At 40.1% G+C, this 14,581-nt stretch overlaps 1 protein-coding gene across 2 annotated transcripts in view; it reads left to right on the top strand.

Moving 5' to 3' along the window:
• Positions 1 to 215: 215 nt before the first annotated feature.
• The window catches only part of LOC149227903 (uncharacterized), a 193,104-nt gene continuing 178,738 nt past the window's right edge, over positions 216 to 14,581 (top strand). Inside the window, exon 1 of one of the 2 annotated variants that reach the window (XM_089377955.1) lies at positions 216 to 1,057. The gene's annotated coding sequence lies outside the window, so the exon portion shown is untranslated. The remainder of the gene's footprint in view (positions 1,058 to 14,581) is intronic. The other variant, XM_089377956.1, reaches the window with a different exon arrangement.

The raw sequence follows: 14,581 nt of genomic DNA on the forward strand, positions 1-14,581 counted from the left end.
TTTAAACATATGTTAGTGATATATGTAATTTTCTAATGTGATAATATCAGGTGCCTAATTTCAAAAAGGAATTAAAAACTTAATACATATAATTCTGACCACAAAAGAAAGGAAAATACTCGTAATTTATGTATTTAATCCTATTAAATATAATTATTTATTCTTGATGTATTTTCAAACTTCCCGGGTTTACATTGTTCCCCTTTATGATCGCCAAACATAGAAAGTGTTCTCCGTTTCACGTTTTCTTTATCACGGGAAGCTCTCAGACAAAGCACGGGAAGTTTGAAATATTGAGTGCCCGGCAGGCGACATGAATATGAACTAGGCAAAGCCAAGCATGTAAACGGGAGCAGCAGCGTTTCAAGAGAGAGAGAGAAATGCGTTCGCCCAAACGGAATCATCAGCAATGCCGATCGGTCACGGAATCCCTACAGGGATGGCAGTCCCAATTGCAGGGGATCGTCAACATGGAGAAGAAGCTTGCTCAATTGCTAAAGAGCAGAGGCTCATTGGACCCGGCCATTAGAGGTGTCCGCGTTAGCCTCAGGGACAGCTACGAAGCCCTCTTTCTCACATCAGATACCTCTGCACACGCTTACGCCGCAGAAGTTGAACAGGCCCCCTGGATGCTTCACTATAGAGGCATTGAAGAGGTCCGCACCAAAATGCGCAATCTTCTGCATCTCCCAACAACAACAGGACTGACAGACGAAACCTCCACAAAGACAGTTTGTCGCGGGTTGTGAATTTGTTTAAGGGATTTTTAGACGAGGCTTGCGGTTATTTCCATGGGCTTATTCTCAAATTCAGGGCAAATTATGGGCTCCCCACTGCCCCTTCACCGGGGGAGGTGTCTAGGTGCATCAAGACCACAGATGGTTGGAGTCACTACGCGGTTTCCTGCCATCAATTGTTCACATATTTGGGGGATCTAGAAAGATATAAAGAGCTCTATGTTGTGCGAAATCCCAACAATCGTGACTGGACCATTGCTGCAAATTATTACAAGCAAGCTGCAGTGATTTGTCCCTCCAGCGGTAACCCACATAACCAGGTTTGCCTTTTATCTTTTTAATTTCTTAGCCATTTTCTCACTTTTGTAGTCTCTAACCATACCACCAGAGAGAGAATTCGTAGAAGGGAGATTTTGGGTAAGGTGAATTGGTGAAAATCACGGGTTAGGCGAAATGGCCACATGAAAAGTTTCTGAATGGCAATGCTTCCTAGTCTCTCCTTTGCTGTGCTACATTGGTTTGCAGTAGGATATAAGTCTCATCATACCATTATTCCCTTGCGAATAGGGGTGTGCATCATACCATTATTCCTATGCCAATGGGGTGTCCAAAAGGTAGTGGTTCTCTTAGCAATGTAATGGTTGATTGGTTTTGAGATGAATATCCTTTATTATGTGGAAATGCATGTACATACTAAACTTTGGAACATTAAATTGTCAGATAAATTGTATCTAGTGTCTTCAAATAGTTTTCACAAATTCTCGGTGTCTTGGAATGAGACCTTAGTATACAATTCTGTATAAATTTGGTGCCTCATTTTTTTAAAATTTTAGAATTTCGAGTGTGGTTTCCTTTTATCATGACATTTTTTAATCTTAAAATTTTATTTGTCATTGGTTTGTGTAACTAGATTCCTAACTCCTACTTAGGAATTACTAGTAAAATTATAAATGGCTATCCTTGAATACTTGTTGTTTGAGTATTCATGAAGCTGGAAATACTTCTTCATTCCCAACAACTGCTCGGCCCTTTGTCTTCTCCCCATCTTCAATGGGGAGCTTGGCCTCACGGAAATCTTTCTTTAGTTAGTTTTATTGGGATCTCTTCCCTTTATCACGGTCTTCAGAAAATTTGGATCTATTCAATGACTTCGTAGATGAAGGATGATAAATAAAGTCAGAACAAGGTTTCCTTGATTGTTGTAATCTTGGTTAGAGTACCTTCAAGTATTGTTCTTGCTCCCGTTTTGATGATAGGGGTCCTTTGCAGAAATTCAAACCGCACAATACAAACACATGACAAGGGCACAACATTCCTTGAAGCTCACATAGACAAGAGTGCCACAGGCTCAAAAGCACAATATGAATCAACACAACAATTTAAACTCCAAACCAATGTTATTACAACTATACTGGTTCTAGGCCTGTATCGGTATAGTTGAAGGTGTCGGATTATTGATGGCTGGTTTCATACCAAACTGCTGGTTCCATACCAAATTGGCTGATTCCATATCTGTATCGACCATAATTGCCAAAACTAGTTGGTTCTATATGGAATCATACAATCGGTGAGGAGGACCAATTAAAGTCAAAGTAAAAAAGAAATGAATAAAATAAAAAAACAGAAACACTAAACTTAACCTTAGCTCTCTTGTGCCTCAACCACTCACACAATTCTTTTGAACAATTTGGAATTTTGAGTGAAGTTTCTTGGTTTGATTGGGAGAGTTGTGATCCGTAAACTTCCATAGATATTCCACTAGACAATTCACCACAACAGATTTGATAAATCATACTTAAAGATTCAAAATCTACATTATGAGGGTATATTTCTCTTTAGATTTTTGGATATGTAAAATAATGTTTGTTGTGTATGCATCCAAATTATAATTATGCGGAAAATAAAGAACAACAGAATAAAACTCACAAGCCACAATTTGACACAAGATATAACTTGGGAAATCCTTTCAGGAGAAAACCTTAGCTAGAAGGTGAGGTTGCTCTTCTCTCTTTCTCTGAATAGAAAATGGTTGTGAGTACAAAGAAGTTAGGCATATGGCCCGTGGGCTATTACAGTGCACAAATCCTCTCTTTGTGCTCTCTCGCTATACCTCTTGGTTACTTTGCTCTCCTATGGAACAAATGAATTCGAAAAGAATAGAACCCCTTTTCCTCCTAGTGGCCCATTTATAACACAACGTTATGGCCTTTTAGTGGCTAGGTTTGACTCCTTCTCTTAACTGGGTAGAAATTTGGGTAGCTTAGAAGGTATTTTCGAGTGGAGAAAACCCACAAAAAGGGAGCCCGTGGGAAATATACGCAAGGTTTGGGGTTTTGACCCAAAGGAGTGGGCTTAGAACCAGTGTTGCATGATCCCACCCCCAAAGGATCTAAAGCCAGAACCGCGTCTTGTATGGATCCTCTAGTGGAACCGCGGATCTGAAAATCAGATCCGCGGTTCTGCAGTTTTGAGGCAATTCCTGGGAATTCGGAACCGCGCGGGCCTGATTTGCAGTTCTGGATTCTTGGTCCATGGATCTGAAAAAGGATTCGCCATGGATCCGTGTTGGTTCGGGCACAGATTTGTGTGGATCCGTGGAGGTTCGAGCATAAATTTGCGAGTTTCGCTAACATATTTGAAGGGAGATGGGTGGTTTCGTGGGTTCTATTTTATTTTATTTTTTTATTTTTTTTTTTCTTTGACTTAAGTTGAGTTGGGGCTTCTCGGACACTCCCAAGGTGCTACCTTGATGCTTCTTAGATGCTCCCTCATGGTAATGTTAAATTCTTAAAGTAAAAGTGATGACTCAAGATGTTTGAGAGTGGTTCCAACCTCACCGGACTTCATATGGAGAAAATAGAATTTCATATCCTATTCAAAATTCAACGGACTTAACAGTTTTCAGGAATTCAGGATCAATGGGATTGTGGCATTTCATTAGATTTTATCATGTGTGAGGGTATGTGATTGACATTTAATCAATAGCACCAAGCCCTATATGTACCCTAGTGTTGGCGGTGTAAATTCTTGAACTCCTTTGTCATGGCCTTAGCAAAAAATTACCTTTCAATCAAGTCAAAATCATTGATCAACCATTTTAAGCTTTTTCTACCATATTTTAAGGCTTGGATTGGGTAGTTTGATCAAAATTGGGCAATGTTGACTAATATCCCTAGACAATTGAGGTTGAGGCAAAGGCTAGACAAGAAGAGAGGAATCTAGATTCTAGATGGTTGATGCTCGAATAATTAATCATTGATGTACAATGAATGCCATATTTTTCCTAATTTATATAGTAGACGCTTGCTTCCTGGATTTTTGGAAAATGACGCTTTTGACACTTTTTACATAATATACATAATGGTACAAATTATGAGGACCGAAACTAGTTACATTCTCCAACATTCATTTGATGATGTGGTGGAGTAAGAGGGGTTAGAAATTTCTTGGTGTAGGCCCAATCCGATTCGAGTAGTTTCAACCCACATATCTCTAAGCCTTAGAAAACTATGGGTTTGATGATGGAGTCCACGAGGTCCAATTTGGACACGATAACTTGAAAATGGTGTTGGAAAGATCGTTTCTCTATAAGAGTGATGGACCCATACCCCCACCCCTTATTTGGTTGGGGTTGGAGAGCTTTCATCAACCTAAACTTAAGTCCTAAAAATAGTCCCATGCTTCACCCCAATGGCGCTCTTGATGAAACTGGATAATTTTTGTGTTGTGCAAAGGCAACCAAGCATTGTCTCATAGAGTTGCATGACAATGGCATTAATAATCTCTGTAATCCCAATGTATCTAACCCTTTGAAAAAAAGTGCCCCATGGAATTGAGTCAAAAGCTTTCTAAAAGTCTATAAAATAGCAAAAGCCTTTTGAAGAACGATGTTTTTCTTCCTCAATGATGGCTTATAGAGTGAATATGATCCATTGTTTGATATCTTGTCTTGAAACTTGCCTGATCCCTACCTTGAAGGTTTCTTTGAGCTCCTCGAAAAACTGCAAATGCAGGGTTGTGGCAGAGTTTTGGCATGCCCCATCATTATTGTGCTCTAGTTATTTGAACCTATACTACAGTTTAAAATTCAATTTATGAATTAGTTGGACGATATGGTGGGATTAAGCCAATGGGAAACCTATGCTGAAAACATGGTTATATAAGTCAGGAACATGGTGCACCAATGGGTGTATACCATGTTTGAAACATTTTGCCTACAAACCCTACTCATTTATAGCTTTACTAGTATTTTTCTCCCATATTGTAATGTCTCTTTTTTCCCAGCATTGGGAACAAAGACTAACTCAATAGCCTAGCCATTCCCATAGGCTGTTGAAGAATGTAACTAGTGTCGGTCTTCATAACTGTATTTGAGTCATAATGAAATATATTTGTCGAAAGAAAGAAAAAGAAATTTTATTATTAAAGAAATTGACTTATTAAAGCATGGGTTTCATGCTTGGATCAATTGTTTTTAGGTCAAATGCTCCATTGAAGGCTTCTAGGGTTTATGTCAAGTGTCCTTGTCCATGTCATATTGTAAAAGAACCTTCTTGGTCTCTATTTGTCAAAGAAGAAATTTATTTTATTGTCAAATAGGCCAATTAGGCCTCCTCTACTAAGTCAGCTTCAAACTGGACAAGTCAACCTAAACTAAGGGGGCAAAACACTTATATAAAGGCAACAACTTGACCTCATTTGTTGCTGACACTCATCAAGTTCGATTTGCAACGTCTAGGGTTAGAAAATGTGCGGATTTCAAGGAAAGAAGAGGAAAGGGCTAGCGAAGAAGAAGGAGGTCTCTCTCAAGCATAAGAAGTCGAAATTCTTTCTCTCTCTCTCTCACACACGTGTGAAGCCGCTGGAGGGGCTGAAAATTCCAGAGCTGAAGCTTGGCTGAAATTCTGTAGCTGGGTGTCAGAATTTTGTAGCTGGGAAGTCGAATTTCTGGATTGTTGCTGGGCTGAAGCTACTGGATATGAAGAGACTACTAAATCATCTTGGAAAGCTGACTTGGTGGGGGAGGAAGCTCTGTAGGTCTAAGGTCTTGGTCTATCTCATTTTGAATCCACTGAAGAAAGAGTTCTTTGACTGGGTTTTCCACTATATAGGAGTTTCAGCCTTGGCTGAGTGCTTACATCTAGTGTACTTGATCTTCGTGTTTTGGTCTAGTAATTGCTTGATGAAACTAAGATAAAAGAAGAACGTAAGAAAGGTAATAAGAACTCAAAGAAATCACAAGTAATTATCATCATAAGAAAATCTTTCTGCCTTTCCGATTTTCTAACATGGTATTAGAGCTAAGGTGAAGAAGAAGGAAAAAGGCAGGTCGAAGATCTATTGAGGAAAAGGAGATCAAAGGAAGGTCATTAAGGAAAAAGGATCATACAAAGAGACAAGTCTACTATCTATAGGAACTATGTCAAACTCAATAAAGGGAGAAAACAAACTAGAAGGAGCCTCCAACTAAAGGCCTGGAAAAAGAGGATAGATCTCATCCTCGAGAAGAACAAAGTTTTGGATCTTGTTCAAGGAAAAATAAAGAAACCTACAGATGAATCAAGTGAAACAGAGAAAGCAAAGTTCAAAGAAACAAAAATATTGGCTATGAACCTAATAGTGGATGGAGTTAAGTACAACCTCACCCCATACATATCCAACATAAATTCCGCTCAAGAAATGTATGAGGCTCTTTCCAAATTATTCACCATCAAGAACATTGGTCAAATTGCAAGTCTCAAGAATGAATTAAGGACTATTAAGATGACCAAAGACGTAGAAATTAAATTCCTTGCACCCTTAACCCAGTTTACAATTTTGCTTGTGTTTGTTTAGGCCCAACCTACATGTTTTGACATGCTTATATAAATTTTAGAATGCATTTATTGCAAACATGAAGAGCGCTTCTATTCTTTTTTCACTTTCCTAACAACTGATAATTAATGCAAAAATAAATGCAAACATTCAACACATAAGAAACACTTGTTTTTGGTCAAGCTGATCCCGGAAAAACCCCACAACCTCTTGGGGAAAATCGGTCTTCAAAGGAGGATTTTATTGCTTGAGAAATTATGAATAAGTACATAAAAGCACAATACTTATCTCCCTTTTTGCTGTAGCATTAATTGCACACATTTTGGAAATTTGTGCTCACTAAAATTTTAGATTTCCACAATATTTTTATGCCCAAAATTTAGCATTTGTCCTTTGCTCATCTCCTTGGAATTTGTGCCCAGATTCTACCTCTAAAACAATGTTGAAATTTGTCTCTATTTTTGTGCCAAATGCTGATTGTGTTGCCTCGATTTTTTTGCGAGAATGCAGCAGAAGCATCCCTCAAAATTTGTGCTACTTGTTGTAGCTGTCCTGAAATTTGTGCCTTGAATTTTGGGCCAGGACAATGTTGAAAGCTCTTAGAAATTTGTGCCCAAGTGCCTCAAATTTCGTGTTGTTGTCCTTGATTTTTGTGTTGCTATCCTCCTCACATTTCATGCTATTGCCTCCTTCGACATCGTGCCTCTGCTCCTCGAAAATCATGCTGCTCAGCTCCTCAATTTTCGTGTTGCTAGTACAATCCCTTCTCCTTGGAATTCTAGCCCTCCTTTCTTTGCTGCAATTTCTCCTCCTCCTTGAAGTTTCTCTTCTCCTCTCTTTTCCTCATGCTCTCTCTCAAGTGTGTAGTGAAGAATGAGTTTCCCTTTTCCTCTTTTGTCTCCTTGGAAAAGTTTGAATCCCTAAACCTAGGATCCAATGGCTGAGATTTCATCCTCAAATCTCAAGATGTGTGGTTGATATCATTTCTCCCAAATGACCCCCCTCATACATTGGCACCATCATTTAAAAGTCTCCTACCTTTTTCAAGTTGTGTACCTTTTGTAATTTTTTTCATAAAGCGATTTTTCACCTCATTTTAATATTATAGAAGTACACTTAGTACTTTTCACATAAAGTCACTTTATAAAGTACAAGTGACTTTAATATTAGAAAAAGTACATGGTACAACACTTCTAAGTATCTTTTCCCACCATGACATTAATATAACTCATAAATGTCAACAAGACAAAAGCCATTAATGTGCTCACTAAGCTAAAAGGAATAAAAGCCTAATAACAACTCTCCTTGCTACTATTTTTAACAAAAGACGATACTATGTCATCCTACTTTATAAGGATATTTAGAATCAAAGATGAGCTCCAAGCAATAGGTGAAGTTGTCCCAGAATCTTGGAGTGCCTTTGCATCAGGACTTAACAGTTGGAAGGATACTCCAACATATGAACAAATGTGGAATGAATGCAGTCAAGAAGAAGTTTCAGTATCGTTAGTAAACAATAAGGAGGATGAAGAAGAAAACATTTCTAATGCGTATTTTGCTCGTCACAAGAAGAAGGGAACCTTTAAGAAATTAAAAGGACCAAAGAAAAAATTTGACCTATCCAAGATCAAATGTTACAGTTGTCACAATATGGGTCACTATAAAAATCAATGTCCAGAGAATCCAAGGAATAAGAAGAGAGAAAGGGAACATGCGAATGTTGCTGATGAAGCTCCACCTAAGAGAAACAAGACTGAAGAATCTGAGATCAAAGACCTATTTTCCAAGGACTCTTAAGGAATACTATCCCACATATCCTTTTATTTTAAGTTTTGAATTATTTTCCTTTATGTTTTGATTTCTAGAGTTTGTAGGTCTAACATGTTTTGTTAGAACATTTTTGAATTTTTGATAAGTTGTAGGTATCCCTCAAAGAATGGATTAAGAGGGAGCCTCCACCATTTTACCAAAAGATAAGTATCCTATTCTTTGTTTCACCTTTTCATTTTTGGTTTCCTCCTCACATCAAGACTTGTTTGTATTGTATGCTAATAACCTTTCTCTTTGATAATTTTAGACATGTTCTATGCTTAGAGCAATTTATTTCAATTTTCACAGTTAGCTCAATATCTTTTCCCGATTAGCAATCACATCACCATAATAGTTATTTGCAAATAGAACATAAACATAGATCACAGAAGACAAGCCAAGAGAAGAGGACACAAGATGTGGTGCTAGCAATGGACAAACCCCAATGTGGGGAAACCCTTGACCAATTCTTCTTATATGTTCTTTAATAGTTCAACAGAAAGAGAGAGAGATAGTACATATACAACAGGAGTCAACACTTTGACTTATCTAAATCAGAGCATAGATCATCTCTAAGAAGATGATACATGAGGTAGTTGAGCTCAGTTGAAAACATGCTGCTTCAACTGATTCTCCAAGGTGACTCCATCACCACGCTGCACCTATCATTGTGTTGGACCTCATCATCATGCTGCACCTCACTGTGCTGCACCATGTTGCACCCATCATCACTATGCTGTATCTCATCATACTTACTAATCATGACTGTACCCATCACTGTACTGCATCTCCTGATGCTGCACTATGTTGCACCCAAATGCATGCTGCAATACCTCATCATCCTGTTGCTGCAATACATTCTTGTTGCTACCATATGACCATCATTACCATGTTGTCCCATTGCTGCACCATACTATGTCCAGCAACACTGAGCTACACCATGTTGCACCATCACTACTACTGTGTGCACTATGTTGCATTGTACATCATGTACCCATTGCTGCTCCTATGTGCACTATGCTGCACTGTACATCATGTACCCATTGCTGCTCCTATGTGCACTATACATCATGTTATGCTGTCTATATTTTTAAAACATTCATCATAAGACTTGGATCTATCATTCATGACTGTGATTCAATCCAAACAGTAGATAGAGCATCCTTATTTAGAACAACGTTAAGGATAGCTGAAGGTGTGGCTTCTTTATCTCAATGTTTAAGTGTGAGAGCATTCCTTCCATGACAACAAGGGTATTCCTTTCATGACTGCGTATAGGATGAGGGCTTTTCCTTTCATGACAGCAAGGGCATTCCATGTGTAGAGCACTCTTCTAAGACAACGTTTAGGTGCCATTTCCATTAGGCAACGTAGCAACTAAGTTTAGGGCATCTCCTCTCCCTTAGTCCTGCGGCTAGGGTTTTTGCTTTCATTTCCATGGCTGCGTATTTAGGGCATCTCCATAGCTGCGGTTAGGGTCACCCTTGGGACAACATATTAGATGAGGGTTGTTTTCCTTGATAGCGTAGAGGATTAGGGCATCTCTTCTTCACAACATGACCGCGTCCTAGATCTAGGTCATGCGTAGAGCTATCATGAGCTAGGGCTCTTCTAGGACTGTGTTTAGAGCATCCTCTAGGACAACGTTTTTCCCTTAGAGATTTTTCTTTCCACTAAAACCCAAAACAAGTGGAGAAGAAGAAATATCAAGAGAGTTGTGTGTGTAAATGACTTGCAAGGCACTTGTTTTTATACCGAAACGTGGAGCACAAGTGGGCGCAGTTTAGTTGCTGGTTGACCTTGACGAATTGTCCCATAACACAAATAAATTCATATCTCCATGAATACTTATTGGAATCAGATGATCTTTAGATCAAGCCTACACCTCTCGACGAGAGGAATCCAAGAAAAATACCAGCTGCCATAAATAAGATGACCCACATGGAGTTGGCCCTAATTGCCAATTTTAATACTCGTTCTCAAGTAGGGAGAACTCCATCCGCTGATCCATCTGCCAGACTGTACTATCTTTGCCATCAGTGCCTTGCTCTGCTCTATTGAACCATGAAGAAGAAGAATTGATCGAGAATGTCTCATACCATTCTCTACTGACCCGAAATCAGTCCCATATGAAGATAGTGTGTCATACCACTCTCACTGATCCCGTATCAGTTCCAAAAGAGAGTGAGTTATATCACTCTTACTGACCCGAAGTTAGTGTCATTGATCCCAGATCAATATCAAAAGAGAGCGTCTCAAATCACTCATACTGACCCGAAGTCAGTTTCATTGATCCTAGATCAATATCAAAAGAGAGTGTCTCAAATCACTCATACTGACCTGGAGTTAGTTTCATTGATCCCAGATCAATATCAAAAGAGAGTGTCTCAAACCACTCATACTGATCCCAGATTAGTTCCAAGAGAGAGTGAGCTATATCACTCTTACTGACCCGAAGTCAGTTCCAATTGATCCCAGATCAATGTCGGTCATCCTAGCATAGGGAGTACGGTAGATACACGATGCGTCCATCGGTACTACTATGGTCCCTATCCTCATTCCCTGCTCATTGGCCAAATGAGAGGTACTTCCCATGAGTCCCAGACTGCATGGGTAGGATGCCTCGGCAGGAGAACCACTCATCCTGCCCACAAGTCGCCACGGGGTATCACAGGGGAAGGCTGAACCATTCACCCTGTACACAGCGCACCACTAGGGGAGGGTGAGTCGCCCTATGGTCGCTTGTTGCTCCAAGAAGTACCCCAAGCCCCCTGGAGCTCCCAGAGCTCAATGCATGCATCATACAGGACCCTCATAAGAGGTTCTCTCAACGACTCCAAGTCGTTCTGGAAAGTCACAAATTTGACCTTTCCCTGGGGCTTTGACAGAATGTCGGCGACCTACACATTAGTCCCAATGTGATGGAGCCTTCTTGCTCATCAATGTACCATATCCCAGATAAAGTGGTACCTAATGTCTATATGCTTGGAGTGATCATAACACACGGGATTCCTCAACAATCGAATCCCCCTCTGGTTGTCACAAAAGATCATGGTGGTATGCATCATGTGTCCAAACAGCTAACTGAAGAGCTTCCTCAACCAGATAACCTCACACGAGGTCATACTCGTAGCTATGTATTTGGTCTCAGTGGTGCTTAAAGCAAATGAATTCTGCTTCCTGCTCATCCAGGGTATCGAAGCAGAACCCAAAGAGAACCAACACTCAGAAGTACTCTTGCGATCCTCCACAATGCCTGCCTAGTCAGCATTCGAATAATCATGTCTTCACATTTTCGACAGTGTGTCTCAAACCATGAGAGATTGTGCCCCGAAGATACCTCAGAAGATTCTTGGCACAAATCCAGTGAGGCTTACCCATATATGAGCTCAACATGCTAACTGCAAAACATATATCCGGATGGGAGTTCACCAAGAACATCAATGCTAGAATGAGTTTATGAAACTCAGAGGCATTTCCCAAATCAGATTCGGCATCCCTACCACATAACTTTTGAAAGTTAAGCTCCATCGAGGTAGTCACGGGCTTGCAGTTCACCATTCCAAATCCAGAATCCAACTCCCTCTTACTTTTTCAAATGAGAGGGTCTGCACCTATTAGAGAGAGGTCGTCCTCAGAAGGTGCCAATATGAGAGTTCTATCATCCACAACCTTCAAGCAAAGGTTTGGATTGGCTTCACTCCTAGTGAATCTCAACTTCATCAGACAGCTATCAATCCTCTCATATCAAGCCCGGGGTGTTAGCTCTAAATCATAGAGAGCTTTCTTCAACCTGCATACATGAGATTCCTGATCATGAATCTCAAACCCCTCGGGTTGTTCCAAACCTGTGGATTTGCTGCATGAGGGGAATGGTCCCCTTGTAAGATTTTCCTTCGGTACATCTCGGACATGTACCTTCATGCTCTTCTTGAATTCAGGCATCCTTGTCATCATCTGACTCACATCGGGTAGGGCCCCATAATAAGCAGACCTCCAGTGCTATAAATGAGATGTGTCAACTGACATGGTCCCTAATGGACTTCCTGCAACTTGATAGTAGATACAAATTGCCAATCCTGAACCCATGAGTAAAAGCATCTTTGAAAATTTCATTTTCAAACACGTACCTTTCCATCGATGAATGCCACCCTGACACCAGGTTCTTCTTGTGATCTTGTACATAAAAGAGATTCTTTTAAATGAATTGAGTTACCCTCATTCAATTGAGGGGTAACATTCCCTACACACTTTTCAAGATAGGTGGTATTGACTCCCAAGTATAATCCCACGGTTGTTTCCATCTCTACCAAATTAAGGAGAGCACCCTTCTATTTGATGGAGTGCCTTGAAGCACTACAGTTAATAAGCCAAATTCCCAAAGAGTCTAGAGGAGAGGGCCAACAACATTTGATTCTTCATACCTGGGTTCCTTACTTTCTTTGAAGAGTCAGCTATTTCCTTGATTACTTGCATTACTTGTCATTCCTTCGATCATTGAAGATGTCCCTGGAATGATTGTTATCATCATCAAGTGATGTGTCCCTACCATTTAGACACTCCTTCACATAATGGCCAAACTTATTGCAAGCAAGGCATCTGCCTTTCCTTCCACCCTTAGATCCGAACTTCCCATTGAAGTGATCTTAAGGTAGGCCACCAGAAGCTTTCGCTACGCCATTTTGATAATATTCTCTGCTTCAACTTCACCCTTGGTGAATTTGAAGAGGGATGAGGAATTCATTGATCCTTTTGTCCTTTCCAACTATCTTCGGTGATTGCTCTTTCACTCTTGCTTAGGCTTTACCTTTGCCTTAGCGCTGATACCATGTTAATTTTAGGTATGTTCTATGCTTAGAGCAATTTATTTCAATTTTCACAATTAGCTCAATATCTTTTCCCGATTAGCAATCACATCAACATAATAGTAAATTGCAGATAGAACATAAACATAGATCGCAGAAGACAAGCCAAGACAAGAGGACACAAGATGTGGCGCTAGTCATGGACAAACCCCAATGTGGGGAAATTCTTGATCAATTTTTCTTATATGTTCTTCAATAGTTCAACAAAAAGAGAGAGAGATAGTACATATACAACAGAAGTCAACACTTTGACTTATCTAAATCAGAGCATAGATCATCTCTAAGAAGATGATACATGAGGTAGCTGAACTCAGTTGAAAACATGCTGCTTCAACTGATTCTCCAAGGTGACTCCATCAGCATGCTGCACCTATCATTGTGTTGGACCTCATCAGCATGCTGCACCTCACTGTGTTGCACCATGTTGCACCCATCATCACTGTGTTGTATCTCATCATGCTTTACTAATCATGACTGTACCCAGCACTGTACTGCATCTCCTCATGCTGCAATATGCTGCACCCAAATACATGTTGCAATACCTCATCATCCTGCTGCTGCAATACATTCTTGCTGCTGCCATATGCCCATCATTACCATGCTGTCCCATTGCTGCACCATACTATGTCCAGCAACACTGAGCTACACCATGCTGCACCATCACTACTACTGTGTGCACTATGCTGCACTATACATCATGTACCCATTGCTGCTCCTATGTGCACTGTACATCATGTACCCATTGCTGCTCTTATGTGCACTATGCTGCACTGTACATCATGTACCCATTGCTGCTCCTATGTGCACTATACATCATGTTATGTTGTCTATAATGTTACAACATTCATCATAAGACTTGGATCTATCATTCATGACTGTGATTCAATCCAAACAACAGATAGATCATCCTTATTTAGAACAACGTTAAGGATCGCTAAAGGTGTGGCTTCTTTATCTCAATGTTTAAGTGTGAGAGCATTCCTTCCATGACAGCAAGGGTATTCCTTTCATGACTGCATATAGGATGAGGGATTTTCCTTTCATGACAGCAAGGGCATTCCATGTGTAGAGCACTCTTCTAAGACACCGTTTAGGTGCCATCTCCATTAGGCATCCAGCAACTAAATTTAGGGCATCTCCTCTCCCTTAGTCTTGCAGCTAGGGTTTCTGCTTTCATTTCCATGGCTGCATATTTAGGGCATCTCCATAACTGCGGTTAGGGTCACCCTTGGGACAATGTATTAGATGAGGGTTGTTTTCCTTGACAGCGTAGAGGATTAGGGCATCTCTTCTTCACAACATTACTGCGTCCTAGATCTAGGTCATGCATAGAGCTAGCATGAGCTAGGGCTCTTC

This window comes from Pinus tabuliformis, chromosome J, assembly GCF_031772625.1.
Source record: "Pinus tabuliformis cultivar Carrire ecotype Pingquan chromosome J, CPIR1, whole genome shotgun sequence".
Classification (NCBI taxonomy): Eukaryota; Viridiplantae; Streptophyta; class Pinopsida; order Pinales; family Pinaceae; genus Pinus; species Pinus tabuliformis.